The sequence below is a fragment of the Medicago sativa genome, chromosome 2 (genome assembly GCF_051527215.1).
Source record: "Medicago sativa cultivar Bolivia chromosome 2, Bolivia_mono, whole genome shotgun sequence".
NCBI classification, from domain to species: Eukaryota; Viridiplantae; Streptophyta; class Magnoliopsida; order Fabales; family Fabaceae; genus Medicago; species Medicago sativa.
The window spans coordinates 54583517-54600396 of record NC_140750.1 but is presented as its reverse complement, the minus strand read 5'-3'; the positions used below and the strand labels follow the sequence as shown (position 1 = coordinate 54600396).

General features: G+C 33.2%; 1 long non-coding RNA gene across 1 annotated transcript; it reads left to right on the top strand.

Moving 5' to 3' along the window:
• Nucleotides 1–1692: 1692 nt before the first annotated feature.
• LOC146948969 (uncharacterized) lies at nucleotides 1693–10040 on the top strand. The gene is made up of 5 exons (XR_015027094.1): nucleotides 1693–2081; nucleotides 2249–2355; nucleotides 3752–8070; nucleotides 8238–8344; nucleotides 9741–10040. It is a non-coding gene; the product is annotated as an uncharacterized LOC146948969 (long non-coding RNA).
• The last annotated feature ends 6840 nt before the right edge of the window (nucleotides 10041–16880 follow it).

Sequence of the window (16880 nt, the reverse complement as noted above, 5' to 3'; positions counted from 1 at the left end):
AAATTATAACTTGTGAACATCCAATTTTAATAAACATGAAGATTAGAATCACTAGCTACTTGATAAATAAACCTTTAATATGTATCAAGCATAGTTGCATCATTCGCTACACTAGGTAGGGTACCGCGTAACAATTTTCGAGTAATAACCTATTGATTCAGTAACTCATAAGAATTTTGCAACCATGATTATTCTTCAGCGAAAGAATGAAGTCATTACACATAAGAATCTTAGAATCAAACTCATGAGAATGAATGAACCTATAAAAAAGGAGGAATTATTCGAAACATTAGAAGTAGTAAACAACCAATATCAAATACAGAAAGTTTGCACTGAAATTCACAAAATGCATCAATTCTGAAAACGGAAAAAAAAAAAAAAAAAGAGATAGTTAGTAATACTTCACTTATAGAGAAGAATGAGGATGCTGATTATATGAACTCAACTTAAATTAAGGAAGTTCTCAATATAACATATATCGGGTTTATAAGAAATGATAGAAGTTTGTTAACTACAACCAATCACAGAAGGAAATAAAACCCCATTCAAATGAAGAAATAAGAGGGGTAGCACTTCAGTGCCTTTGACTTTGGTGCCTTTGTTCATATCCCTCTCTTAACCATTCATTCTCTCTCATCTAAATAAGAGAACAAATCAAAGAGATAGAAGAAGATTAGGCCTATTCCTAAATGTCGAAATGAAGAGAAGAGATAGAAAATGAAAATGCTCCTTTTGAAAAAAATTGATTACATTGCAGCAGTATCATCGATCTCATCGCAACGTCATTCAATCTCACATTAAATGTTAATTTTTGTGAGCATTGAACGGAGGTGCGATAAAATCAACACTACTGTGAACAACAAAGTTCGGCAATCTAGTAATAAAGATTGACAGTGAAGAATCTTCTATTCCATGCTAATGCATGCCTCTCCTTCACATTTGGTTTTATAGATAGCTTTATTTCTCTGTTTCAGAAACCACTCGATGTGGGACATGTCTGTTTTCTTTTACCTATTCACATGTGAATCCACTTGGTTTTCTTTGTTTGGGACTTGCCAACGAGCCTCCACAATTCTTTAAGGATTCTAAATTAATTATTTTTAAAAAAAAGTCAAATGTTTCAATTATCAATTAATACATAAATTTTCATAAATTTTTTTACCATTTAATGTTTTTTGAGGAACCATTTAATGTTCTTAAAGGGTGGTACACTCGTTAACGTTTTTCTTAATTTTTATCTTAGTGTCGAGCTTAAACTTTTCTTTTATAACTATTTCCAAAAATATAGTGACTCGTCCTGTGGTTCTGCAGTACCATTACGGGCTCGGTTTCGCAATGTCCTTTTTAAAAGTCATGCATCTATTCGTTCCAAGGACCCGTATCCCAATGTTTAGAAAATTTCTTGAAGCAAAATGTTAGAACAAGTATCGTTATTATCTAACAAGATGCGACACTTGAAAGTATGTAAGACACTACGTAAGTTAAGGTTTGGCAAGGTGAACAGTAAGGTTCATCGAAGGATCGTACAAGTTTTCGCTAAGAGTATTCAAATGCAAGTGTGATAGATCGGAAGGTTTCTTAAAACTCTAAAAAGAGACAAGAGAATTGCAAAATCGTTGGATGACCAACGTAAGTAAGAGGCATGAGTTTCAAGGTACAGTAAGGAAGATTATGTATGGACTATGTGTAACGTACCGGTTCATTTAAATATATATATTATAATAATACTAAGTTTTTGTAAAAGTAAAATAAAATAAAAATAATAATAATAAGTTAACCACGGAACCCCACCCCTTTTACCTAATTATTTTTCTCTCACTTGTCCCAACTCTCAATTACCCCTTTCTTCTCTGTTTCGAGAACCTTCTCCATTTTTCTTTCTCTTCACATTTCAATTCACAAGCTCAAAATTAAACACCCATGAACAATACTCTCTTGAGAGAAAGAATCTATTCATTCCAAATAAAAGCTTTCTCATACCACACAAGTGCTATGTGGTAATATTTTGGAGTTGGTGTTGGTGCTCTAAGAATGGAGAAGGATACCCATCTCTTGAAAGTTGCTCATTTAGACTCTATGAGGTAAAACTTTATGATTTATGGAATTTATAGTGGATATCTAGCTTGGATGAGTAGTGGAACTATTATAGATAGTAAAATTTTAGTCTTTCATGAGTCCCTTTCAAACGTGTATCAAATTGGGGGTTTTATCTTATTCTTTTATCCATTGGTAATGTGATCTTAAATAGGTTTTAACAAGAGCTGAAATCAATGTATGATGTTCAGTTTCCATGAGAATTGCTTCGGTGGTTATTCGGAAAGACGTTGCTAGGAACGGAGTTGGCTCGTCATATTTGTGAGTTGATGACGATCATTATCATATATTTTGATTATTGTTATTATTGATATTTTGCTTATTTCTATATCATAGTATTGTTTTTAAACGGGGAAACACAACTTTTGAATATTTTTCTCGTCATCATTATTTATGTTCAGTCATCGATATTTATATATACTCTATTTGAGGCTATCTATGATTTATCAATTATTGGATTTGAAATGGAGATTTAATTGCACATATTATGTGCACTAGTTTTGATATGTTCTGATATGTTCTAAAGCATGGTTTGAAACTTGTGTTTTTGGAAGATTTTGATATTTATATGTACTCGATTTGGATTGGATTTGGACTTATGATTATAAGTACTAAATTTTCAGTTGAGTTTTGATGGTAAATATTTTGACGTAAGTTTCGATTTGTTGTGAAAGATGGTTTTAGATATGTGTTTAAAGAATGGTGTTTTGAAAAATCATGATTATAATGACGACGACCTAGGTGCACCTAGTATGTGATTTCAATTAGGTATAGTTACCCCGTTAGATGGAGCCGCCCCTATGGAAAGGCCGCCATTAGGAGGAGAGGGCTATCAATGAGAGGTAAACTCCCTAATTGAAAATGTTTTACATTTGTTTTGAGTCGAGAGAAAAGAGCTATCCGTTAGATGGAGCCGCCCCAATGGAAAGGCCACCATTAGGAGGAGAGGGCTATCAACGAGATGGAGCTAGTTCTCGATTCACTCATTTGATTATTTTCACTAAAATTGGATTTTTTTATACTTTCTTTAAAGTTTATTATTTTGGTATAAACAAACTGAATGTGATTTTATATTCTATTTGAAGTTGATTATTTTGATCATTGTCATTAAATGGAGTTTTCTATATTTTCTTCAAAGGCTTTTACTATGATTTTCATCAGTGTATTTTTTAAAGGCTTTTATTATGATTTTCGGCGATATATTTTCTAAAGGCTTGTAATCTTATTTTCACCTATTTACAACCTTGAGATTAGAAATATTCTAATTCATGATATTGATTTTCACGTACAATGATGTATTCATGTTGCTTCCAAATGTCAGATATGTGATGGTTTGTAGTAAGGTTATACCAGAAGGATAAACTCACAGTTTAAAATGTGTTATAAAATTTCCCTAATAATTTAGTTCATTTTATTACAGTTTGGTTCAACAAGCTAAGAGCAACATATTCGTTATGTCGGCGACATTGGATTCAGAAATATTCCTATTTGATTTTGGATTAATAGAATTTTATACGGTTACTAGTTTTGTAAATGAGCATTAGATTTTGAGAAACTTAATTACTCGTGCCCTTGTGTGTTTCCCTTCTAGTTGGTAGTGGTTGTTGTCTCTCACTAAGTCCCCGTGACTTACTCTTTTATTTTCTATTTTTTTCAGATTTCCAAGCAGCGAAGTAGAAAGCTGCTGGTAGATTTGAAGTTCAGCTGTGTCACTCGTTTTGGTAGGCTTTTTCGATGGATGTCTCTATTGTTTATGCATATGTTGAGTCGAAGTATCTGCAGCTATTTGGTAGTCTAGGATGTTTTATTCTGATTTGTACAAGTATGGAAAAAAAAATGTTATTTGAGACACTGACTGATGAAATAGGTTTTTAAAATAGGATTCATATCTTAGAAATGTTGAATTTACAGAGGAAACTTTGTCGAAATTTCAGTAAATATTTTTTTGAAGTGAAAACCGAATTGGAATTGTTTTATTTTATAGTTTGTCAAGTTGAATCAATAGGCTTGCCGGGCTATAATGTTCTAGTTCGTGCGCCGGTCACGATTAGTGTTTTTGGGTCGTGACAAAGTTGGTATCAGAGCCCGGTTGTAGGTCCCAATAGCTGCAGACATAGAATGAAAATAGATTCTTGCTAGTAAATTGTGAACCGCGGCACCGTTTACTTGCAAAAATCTATTTGCATTCTATGGTGGTGTCATTTGTGGTCCGATTTTATTATTTCTTTTGGGTCATTGAATTGTCTTACTTTGTTTGTCTTCTCGTTCTATTTTTGGTCGATTTTGTTTCATTTGGTGAGGATGACACACAACACTAGAAGGGAATTTAGTTCGTTCTGGGTCTACTTCCTAACCTTAATACTCTCGTCAAAGTGGTCGAGGTTGTATTCAAGATCGACGTGGAGTGAATGTCAAAGAACGCATAATTAACGTTATATGAGTTTTCTTGGATATAGAAGTAGAAAATGTTAGGTCGTTATAGGAGGGCAATGATAGCCACGTTAGTGCAACAATTTGCTTGGGTCGTTGTTTGACAGCATCAAGGTAATGAATGATAGGGAAATCTTGTCGTCCATTGAGAAGTTTGATTGGGTGAGCATTAAGCAACTACTCTTAATAGATGGGTTTAGATTACTTTTGAAGATTCGTGAAGTTTAAACCTCATTCGTTTCTGGGTTTAGTTCAAGTGAAAACTCTTAATGGTTCATTACCGATCTAGAGAGGTTATGGAGGAAATTAAGATGCTCAAATATAAGGGAAGTGAAGTTGATATATATATATATATATATATATTTTTTTTTTTTTTTTGTTGGAGTGTGTTCTATATTTCTAGTTGGATACGTTAACACTTGAAAGGAAAATAGGATCACCTCTATTGGAATGAAGTGAAACCATTGGACTTTTATGACTCGTTTCCTTTTAAAAAGTGATGGAGATGGATTAACTCACAAGTATGAAAGATCAAAACAAACTAAGAATGTGCCAATTTCAGAGTATGAAACCCGTTTTACAAAGCTTCAAGGCACGATCCTCACTCTATAATGAGATGTGGTTCATTAAAAAATTAAGGGGATACTTAGTTATATTTTTGGATCTAATTATACTACTTTGTAGAGGTTTCAAATTTGACATTTCGGATTAGGTAACAAAAGCTTATTAATTAAGATAGTAAACTAGATTCTCATAAGAAACGAGTTGATTGATTATATAATGATTATTCTTAACGTGGCGATGAAGTTGTATTTGGTTATTAGGAACAACAAATATAAATACACAAATGGATGGTTCTAGTAGACAAACTTTGGGGCACATTGCAAAGTCGTAGATTAGATCATGGGGAATATAGTTAATTCGCTTTTCCTTAGAGTACTTTTGATTCTACAATAGTTGATTCGACTCTGGAAATATTTTGTTTCAAAGATGAAAAGGTATGATATCAATGTGGTTAATTATGTTATATTAGGAGGGATTATCCTTGGTAGCTACGACACAACTATTATCTAGTCATGCATTAACATAGTCGTGTTAGGTCAAATTTATAGGATTTTGAGTGCGGATTGGTTGCCCTTCCATCATGTCACCCTAGTCTATTATAACAAGGTAGCGAGAGTTGAGATATTGGGCAATCGCTTTTCAATTTTTGAGGAAAACCTGGCTGGGTAGCATAAAATTTCACCTTGGGTTTAGGAGCTAACAAGTTATTGCAAAGAGGTTGTCAAGAATAATTGGTTTTGATTATGGATATACAAGTGAGTGAAGAAGAATTATAAAAAGTTCCAGAAACAATTGTGTTTTGTGATGTTGTTCTGAAGAACTTCTTGGATTGTCACCTGATAGAGAGATTAGATTCTCTATAGACTCACAAAGGTCTTAGTGTTACTTAAATTTAAGAGAAATAAGGTAGATGAAGTCTCTTGAAGGCTTTGATTGCAAAGACTTGTATCACCTTGGAAAGTCAAATGTTGTTGTAAATGTTTTGAGTAGGAAGTACATGGGTAGGCTTACTCATTTAGACAAAATGAATGGAGCTATAACTAAAGGGTTACAAAAACTTGTTGGAAGTGGGATTCAATTTTAGCTTGATTATTCAATGGCATTATTGGTTATGTGTAAATTTGTTCCACAATAGTTTACAATATCAGGGAGACTCGGTTAAGATATAGACTAGGTAAAGTTGATAGGTAATGGGAGGAATAGTAAAGTTATAAAATTCTTAGTTGAATTAGACAGTGCTTTATGGTTCAAGTGTCGATTGTGTGTTCCAAACGTTGGTGATTTGAGGAGAAAAATCTTAGACAAGGCAAATCATTCTTATACTATTCATCCAAGTTCTAATAAGATGTACTAGTACTTGAGGTAATTGTACCGTTGGGAAGGGATGAAGAGGGATGTAGTGTACTTTGTTTCAAAGTGCTTGGTGTGGTAGTGTGATAAGGTTGAGCAACAGAAGCCTACAAGATTACTTCAACTGATGAAATACGTGAATGAAAACTGAAATGCATTGTGATGGATTTCATTACATGGTTACCACTAACTAAAACAGAGTTATGACTTGGTGTGTGTGATTATAGACAGGTTGACCATTTCTGTCCATTTCTTACCTGTGAAGACTACTAATATTGTACCTCAGTATGTTAGGGTCTATTTTAGATGAGGTTGTCACCTTGTTGGGTGCGCTGTTTTCCATTATCTCTGACACTGAATCTTAAATTGTAGTTCAACGTTGGAAGTCTTTATGATATATATAGATAAATTAGTGACTCGTTTGAATCTTGGTACAACCTTCATCCTAAGAATGATTCTTAATTAGGGAAAACTATAGAAATCATAGAGGATATGCTTCTCAATTTTGTTCTTGAACTTTGAGGAATATAGGATCGATATTTGTCTAAGATGGAATTTTGATATAACAATAGTTATCAATCAAGCATTCAGATATTGCCCTTGGAGACTTTGTATTGCAAGCAGTGTAATCCTTATATAGGTTGGTTAGAAGCTTGAGAAAATTGATTTAAGATGTCATTTGAAAGGTTAAATTGATCAAAGATTGTTAAGTAATAACTTAAAGTAGGCAAAGGGACTTATGTTGACAAGAGGTGCTGCCTTTTTATCCACAGTTGGAGAACATTTATTTTTTCGAGCATCATTAGTGAAAGGAGTTGCGGTGTAGTAGAACGACAAGATAAGACCAAAGTTCATTGGGACGTTCAAGATTCTTAAGAGAGTCAGACTTGTAGGTTATAGTTGGGTACTTCTACCGAATCTCTCAAGAGTTCATCGTGTCTTTCATATATCTATGCTTCAAAAGTACCTTTATGAACCCTTTCATGTGATTAATCATGAAGGTGCACAGTTAGACGAGAATTTGTCCTGCATCAATCATTTGATTGCTATGATAGATAAGAGAGTAATATGTTAATACTCAAAGGATATTGTTCCGATAAAAGTTCTATAGTAAGGATAGTCTGGTGAAGACAAGTAGGTATTTGAATAAGTCATGCTTGCAAAGTACTCACACTTATTCGAAATCAAGGTTAGTAGTGTAAATTCGAGGACGAATTTTTTTTAAGGGGGGAAGAATGTAACGTACCGGTTCATTTAAATATATATATTATAATAATACTAAGTTTTTGTAAAAGTAAAATAAAATAAAAATAATAATAATAAGTTAACCACGGAACCCCACCCCTTTTACCTAATTATTTTTCTCTCACTTGTCCCAACTCTCAATTACCCCTTTCTTCTCTGTTTCGAGAACCTTCTCCATTTTTCTTTCTCTTCACATTTCAATTCACAAGCTCAAAATTAAACACCCATGAACAATACTCTCTTGAGAGAAAGAATCTATTCATTCCAAATAAAAGCTTTCTCATACCACACAAGTGCTATGTGGTAATATTTTGGAGTTGGTGTTGGTGCTCTAAGAATGGAGAAGGATACCCATCTCTTGAAAGTTGCTCATTTAGACTCTATGAGGTAAAACTTTATGATTTATGGAATTTATAGTGGATATCTAGCTTGGATGAGTAGTGGAACTATTATAGATAGTAAAATTTTAGTCTTTCATGAGTCCCTTTCAAACGTGTATCAAATTGGGGGTTTTATCTTATTCTTTTATCCATTGGTAATGTGATCTTAAATAGGTTTTAACAAGAGCTGAAATCAATGTATGATGTTCAGTTTCCATGAGAATTGCTTCGGTGGTTATTCGGAAAGACGTTGCTAGGAACGGAGTTGGCTCGTCATATTTGTGAGTTGATGACGATCATTATCATATATTTTGATTATTGTTATTATTGATATTTTGCTTATTTCTATATCATAGTATTGTTTTTAAACGGGGAAACACAACTTTTGAATATTTTTCTCGTCATCATTATTTATGTTCAGTCATCGATATTTATATATACTCTATTTGAGGCTATCTATGATTTATCAATTATTGGATTTGAAATGGAGATTTAATTGCACATATTATGTGCACTAGTTTTGATATGTTCTGATATGTTCTAAAGCATGGTTTGAAACTTGTGTTTTTGGAAGATTTTGATATTTATATGTACTCGATTTGGATTGGATTTGGACTTATGATTATAAGTACTAAATTTTCAGTTGAGTTTTGATGGTAAATATTTTGACGTAAGTTTCGATTTGTTGTGAAAGATGGTTTTAGATATGTGTTTAAAGAATGGTGTTTTGAAAAATCATGATTATAATGACGACGACCTAGGTGCACCTAGTATGTGATTTCAATTAGGTATAGTTACCCCGTTAGATGGAGCCGCCCCTATGGAAAGGCCGCCATTAGGAGGAGAGGGCTATCAATGAGAGGTAAACTCCCTAATTGAAAATGTTTTACATTTGTTTTGAGTCGAGAGAAAAGAGCTATCCGTTAGATGGAGCCGCCCCAATGGAAAGGCCACCATTAGGAGGAGAGGGCTATCAACGAGATGGAGCTAGTTCTCGATTCACTCATTTGATTATTTTCACTAAAATTGGATTTTTTTATACTTTCTTTAAAGTTTATTATTTTGGTATAAACAAACTGAATGTGATTTTATATTCTATTTGAAGTTGATTATTTTGATCATTGTCATTAAATGGAGTTTTCTATATTTTCTTCAAAGGCTTTTACTATGATTTTCATCAGTGTATTTTTTAAAGGCTTTTATTATGATTTTCGGCGATATATTTTCTAAAGGCTTGTAATCTTATTTTCACCTATTTACAACCTTGAGATTAGAAATATTCTAATTCATGATATTGATTTTCACGTACAATGATGTATTCATGTTGCTTCCAAATGTCAGATATGTGATGGTTTGTAGTAAGGTTATACCAGAAGGATAAACTCACAGTTTAAAATGTGTTATAAAATTTCCCTAATAATTTAGTTCATTTTATTACAGTTTGGTTCAACAAGCTAAGAGCAACATATTCGTTATGTCGGCGACATTGGATTCAGAAATATTCCTATTTGATTTTGGATTAATAGAATTTTATACGGTTACTAGTTTTGTAAATGAGCATTAGATTTTGAGAAACTTAATTACTCGTGCCCTTGTGTGTTTCCCTTCTAGTTGGTAGTGGTTGTTGTCTCTCACTAAGTCCCCGTGACTTACTCTTTTATTTTCTATTTTTTTCAGATTTCCAAGCAGCGAAGTAGAAAGCTGCTGGTAGATTTGAAGTTCAGCTGTGTCACTCGTTTTGGTAGGCTTTTTCGATGGATGTCTCTATTGTTTATGCATATGTTGAGTCGAAGTATCTGCAGCTATTTGGTAGTCTAGGATGTTTTATTCTGATTTGTACAAGTATGGAAAAAAAAATGTTATTTGAGACACTGACTGATGAAATAGGTTTTTAAAATAGGATTCATATCTTAGAAATGTTGAATTTACAGAGGAAACTTTGTCGAAATTTCAGTAAATATTTTTTTGAAGTGAAAACCGAATTGGAATTGTTTTATTTTATAGTTTGTCAAGTTGAATCAATAGGCTTGCCGGGCTATAATGTTCTAGTTCGTGCGCCGGTCACGATTAGTGTTTTTGGGTCGTGACACTATGTGTATGGACTATGTGTGTGCACACAATTTGGGACCATCTATATATAGTTATCTTTTTACTTTATTTCGAAGAGTACTCTATACTTGTCTCTCAACTTGGACGTGGGCTATCTCTATCTTATCTTATTATTATTGTTTAGTGTTTTTCCTGGGGATATTGTTTAGTGTTGTGCTGAAGTTTTTTTAATTTAAAATTCTTAATTTTAATAACAAGAATTATAATTGTTAAATTGTTTCTTTAAGAGTAATTGTTTAAATCGCTTAATTAGTCCAATAGTTCCTTTAAATCGCTTTACGTGACAAATTTTAAATTTAGTTACTTATCACTAGCATATCGATTAAAATATTACAAACGTACCATAAATCGAAGGGTTAATTATGTTTCTAGTCCCTATAAAATAGCGACCTTGTAAGTTTAGTCCTTACTTAATTTTAATAGCATTTTTAGTCCCTATAAAAAAAAAAATTTACTTATAATTTTAGTCCCTGCTAAAACAAAGTTTGATTAATTATCCTTAAACTCTTAAATTTTTGAACGATTTTTTTGAGACAAGATTAGAACACTATGAAAGGTTCGTTTACTAAAATTTAGAATTTTCTGACATGAAATGAATTAAATATGAATTTTTTAAAACGACAAAAGTTAAAGATAAAAAGTAATAAAATCTGGATGTGGAAATCAAATTTTGCGATAACTTTTTGCGGACGAACTTTTAGTAATGTTCTAAACATGTCTGCAAAAAATTGTTCAAAAATTTAAGAGTTTAAGCATAAATTAAACAAATTTGAATTGAGTAGGGACTAATACTCAGTGCAGAAAAACAAAATTAGGGACTAAAAATGCTATTAAAATTAAGTAGGGACTAAACTTACAAGGTCGCTATTTTATAGGGACTAAAAACATAATTAACCCTAAATCGAAATAGTATACCGACTATAAATATCCCTTGCATACTCGATACTTCAAGGCTAGCGTAGTGATTAAAATATTACAACGTATCATAAATCGAAATAAAATACGGACTAAGAATATCTCCCGCGTATTAGATACTTCGAGGCTAACGTACCACTTGCCCAAACCCGTACCGCGTATTAAAAAAAATGCTAACCAGGTGTTAATGGTACCAAACCAGTTCCTTAAAAATACATGGAGTAGAATGATGGTTTGTTATTGCCAACTGAAATTTCCTTTCCCATCTTAATATAAACTCTAACTGGTCCATCTATGTCTACAAGTCTTACCACACCTCTAAAATTTGATTTAAACGGAATGGATTAAATATTAATGAAGAAAAGTATTGCAAATTATCACCAACCAATTCCATAAGCTGAGGAGTTTATTATGGTTGAGATCTGCCAGAAGAAAAAGAAAAACAACGAGCAATTAATCATTTCTAAAGTCAAAAGATCCATTAGGTCATCAAGTAAAAAGTAAGCAGCATACAAGCAAATTCAAATAATGTAAATGTTATCATAATGTTTAAGTGTTAATGAGTGTTATAGATGTAATATAAAGTAATCTCATAATTAGAAATTTACATTATAGACTGAAAAAAGGAAACGTAATAGCTATGACATATCTTGGATGTATATCCTATGAAGCACTCACTAAGACATAAACACGATACCGACATGTTGACACGGTAAAATTTGAAAAAATGACTTAATATATAAACACATGTGTTAGTGTCGTGTTGGACTCCAACACGACTTTCATCAAAAGTGTCCAAGAGACTTTCTAATATGGCAAGAGTTCATTTCTTCTTTATATATGTCGATTGATAGTTTCTTTTAGTTGTTTTCATAAAAAAAAGTTTGAACAATGAAATGGATGAAGAAAGTTACACTGAAAATACATAGCAATGCAAAAATCATGAATAGAAAGAAATTAATCTAAAGCTTAACCATCTAAACAGTATTACTATTCCTGTTAGATTGGAATTGTTCAGTGTAAACTTAAATTCGGCAGCTGGTGAAACACAATCATCTAAAGAAAATGAGAATGCAAGAGAATAAAATCTTTAATTAACACTTTTTTTTTGCTTTTTTTTACTCTTTTCAAGAAAAATTGATACTGTAGTTGACGTGTCAATTTTATGTATGAATGCACCTAAAATTTGCTTTTCATATTCCAAAGACACTTGGTGCTATTAAAGTTGACTCGTCTAAACTTTGGTAGGAAACTTGGAGGTATCAGCAAAGGACAAACCATATAGATTCTCCAAATCACAAATCAACACATACACTATAAGCATAAGTGCAGACTGTTATGAGCTGGAGCCGTCATGAACTTGATCAAGATCATAAGTGCAGACTGTTAGAAATTAGGGTTTTTTTGGTTAGTGTGTTGAATAAAGTGGAATATTCCTTGTACCCACATGTTTTATTCCTTGTTTATTTCATGGTTGAGCATAGGGGGTAGGTTTAAAACTATCATTTCTCTGCGTTTCTGAAGTTAAAAATAGGAGGCAGGACTAAAACTGCAAAAAACATATAGTTTAGGGACGATTTTGTTCAAATTGAAAGAGCCGGGACCGTTTTCGTGAGTTGGTCAAAATACAAGGACCAAAAGCATACTTAAGCCTATTATTTTCCCACTTCTCATAAATTTGATATGCGGTGTCAATTTCATCTCTACAGCGATCGCAATGCAAACATTAAAAAATGTTGTGCTTTGAACCACCATAGAAATAAACACCACTGAGAAGGATGTTGCTAACTTAGCCAAAAAAAAGATTGAACTATGAAACATATGACAACACATCGTTACCCAGCGAAGTATCCTGTATCATATGATAAATCTTACCCGGTCACACCTTGGTTATATAGAAAACTTCATTTTCTTTGTTTCACAAACCACCGATGTGGGACTCTATCTTTTTACCTTATTTTTAAGAGTACTCAACACTTGTCTCTTAACTTGGATATCGGTTACTTTTATTATCGTATTATTATTTGGGCTGTTGTGCAAGTTTTTTTTTTATTTTATAATTGTTAATTTAAATAAAAAAAATTGTTTATTTAAATAAAAAATCATAAGATAACCAAAAAAATAAAAAATCATAATTGTTAAGAGTAATTGTTAAATTGTTTAATTAGTACTATACAACAACAACAACCAAGCCTTTATCCCACTAAGTGGGGTCGGCTACATTGATCAAATTACGCCATAGTGTTCTATCAAAAACCATATTTGGATCCAACTCATTAACCTCTAAATCTTTTCTAATGGTTTCTCTAATGGTTTTCTTAGGTCTGCCTCTACCTCTTTTAACCTGACTCTCCTCCATTTGATCTACTCTTCTTACCACGGCATCTACGGGTCTTCTCTCTACATGTCCAAACCATCTAAGCCTATTTTCTACCAACTTTTCTACTATAGGTGCTACCCCCACTCTCTCTCTAATGGTTTCATTCCTAATCCTATCCTGTCTAGTCTTACCACTCATCCAACGCAACATCCTCATCTCCGCTACGCTTACTTTACTCTCGTGTTGGCTCTTAACCGCCCAACACTCCGTACCATACATCATTGCCGGTCTGACTGCTGTCCGATAGAACTTTCCTTTCAGCTTAAGTGGTACTTTCTTATCACACAAAACACCTGATGCTCTTCTCCATTTCAACCACCCAGCTTGAATACGATGATGTACATCAGCTTCTATTTCTCCGTCATTTTGTACTATAGACCCAAGATATCTAAACCGTGTAACTTGGGGTATGATATGATCTCCAACTTTCACCTCCAAGGTAGACCCACTTCTCCTTTTGCTGAAGTTACATTCCATATACATAAATATCGTACTATAATCGTAGACCCATTTACTTCTCCAAGGTCGACCCATTTAATTAGTACTATAATCGTTTAAAAACAATATACATAAATATCGTGTGACAATAGCATATAGATTAAAATAGAATATCCCCCTGTACTCAATACTTCAAGGGTATCATATCACATACCCGAACCTGTACCACTTTTATAAGCAATATATGTGAGACTTTTAACTCACACTTGTTACACAAGTACAACAATACACACATCAAACAATTTAATCAACACCTTCTATATTTGAAAGTGAATTAATCCATATTCTATACTCCACACACACATCACTATTACCACAAGTTCCCTACAAAAATTTATGAAAGAACTACGCCAGAACAAGCAAGTGTTGGAGCAAACTTAAATCACCAAGTTCATGGTGCATTATAAATTGTAGAGTCGGATTTAATCGACATTCAAAACAACGGTTCTGAACTTCGCTTCTGATATAAGAGAAAACCTCGACATTCCTTAGTTAATGGAAAGAAAAAAAGGAATGAAGTAAATAAAGATTAGTGGTTACCTTATCCAAGATTAGTGAATCCTTAGATTGTCTGTAATTGCAGGCTTTCTTAGAGAGACACAAACATAATTACATGTATTAGGAGGCACATTGAACTGCATCCCAAAAAATAAAGCTATGCCATCAATTATGATGAGAGAAGCTATGCCATTGAAGAACAAATATGGCCACAGCCCACAACAACAGACCAATGCATATATGTGCCTCCAAAATCCTTTGGAGTAGCACATAAAGCAATATAACAGGAACAAAGAACAAGATGGCATTAAAATTTGGAGTGCATTAATAGAGTGAGTTGAACGCAAATCTGTTAAGTACCAAGGTAAACCTATATTTCATTGCTAGATTCCAAATAAAAATACATGTTTGTATGATTGCAAATATATATACACCGCAAAATCAAAGGTAGTGATAGGAAAAGCTATAAAAATTGAACCCATAAGGTGATTACAAAACAAACCAACGTTGCTGCCAAACACACTAGATTGAGCTACTATATAAAGAGTTGACTTCATTCTCACTGAACGAATTCAAATGATCTCATTCATCTTTGGACTGGAAGTCACTTACAGCGGCAGAGGAAAGAGTCATCTAACCCGTCAGCTTCTTTATCACTCAGCAGAAATCGTGGAACAGGAACTCTCGCAGGAACTATCAAGCTCCTGATCTTCAAGGTCTGAATTGTCTCAATCAATCTCACACTTATAGGTCCATTTGTAACTACTTTTCTTTTGACAAATGTTCTGTGATTATTTGTTAATAACTTTTTTTTACCAATGTTTTGTAACTATTTGCCGAGTCTTATTTGTAATTTTTTTTTATCATTAATCAATAGAAAATACCCAAATTCACAAAAGACATCCTGAATTCCGTCGTTGTACCCCGGTTGATTGGTCTCTTCTCCCCGAGATGTGAAATTTGGAAAGGCTAATGGAGAGGATGGCTTTCTCATTTCAAAGTCAAAGACTGAATTTCAAGGTTTTGAAAGAATTTAAGGAGAAGTTGTAATGATTTAAGAAAGCTTCCTCTTTTGTCATTGTTGAGAATTGAGATGTCATGTGATTGCTGAGTTATAGAACCAAGACAACATTGCTTACTACTATATGTTATTTATATGATATATGATATGACTATCTACCTTCAAGTTTAGATGAATTTGTGGCCATTATATAGTAGTTTATTAGTAGTCATACTGACCTTTTTATATACGAATATAGCAGAATTTCAACTGCATTTTATTGACCTTGTATTGTTAAGAACGCCGTGCCATCACTAGAATTTTAAAAGAAAAAAGCGGTGTTTAAAGGACGTATGTCACGTAACAATTGAAAGGAACAACATTTATCTAGGAACATGGAAACTTGGCCAAACATTTCTTCCTATGCAGCAAAAACAGAATTGTTGTTCATACAGGAAAGGTAGAAAGCAAAAACTGATGATACGATCCAATAGGTTGCATAAGAGGACCTATACTTGTGTGTGTAAACTTGCTTTTTAAGTGGACCACTTAGAAAGCAATATATGCCAAATCTATGAGAATTCGAGTTGGAATAAGGCAAGCATAATATGGAAATATAGATTACATCCTGTGCATGGAACTATTGTTTTCCACGAGAGATCGAAATGTGAATTGGTAAAAGGAATAGACATGTTGGAACACATGGAGGGTTATGGTGTGAATTAAAAAAATTCTCATGTCAACTTTCACAATTAGTGCTCATTTATGATGCGAGATCAAGCCATTGATTTTCTAACGGTCAACTAATCCTAGCCATTGGCTATTGTTTCAACAAGACAAGTAATAGAGTCCCAATATTTGAGTTTTCTGCACTTGGAATAGGAAGCATCACTAAAGGGACTTGGGATCCTGCCAGATTTTAATCACTGCACTATTAAGAAGAGAACCCACTCTCAACATCACACACTCACCATTAGAATAGCCACAAAAAATGTTAAAATAACCATAAACCACCATAGGATAAGAAATGATAGAAGTATGTTAACTTCAACTAATCACATAATAAAATAAAATCACAATCAAATAAAGAAATAAGAATAGTAGAGGAAAAAAACTAATGAAAAGAGATAGAAGAAGAGCCAGCCTCATCCAAAATGTGGAAATTGATTTCACTGCTTCAAATAAATTTGATATCATTGCAGCAGTGTCAATTTGATCGCAACTTTGACCACCTGGTGCACACAGACTTGTGTGCATCAGTTGATCAACAGCCCGATAAAATCAACAATACTGAGAAAAGAGCTAAGTTACACCATGATGTATCCTCTATTCCATGCTTAAACCTCTCCGTCACACCATGCTTTAATAGATAACTTCTTTTCTCTGTTTTACAAACCACCCGATGTGGGACTCTCTA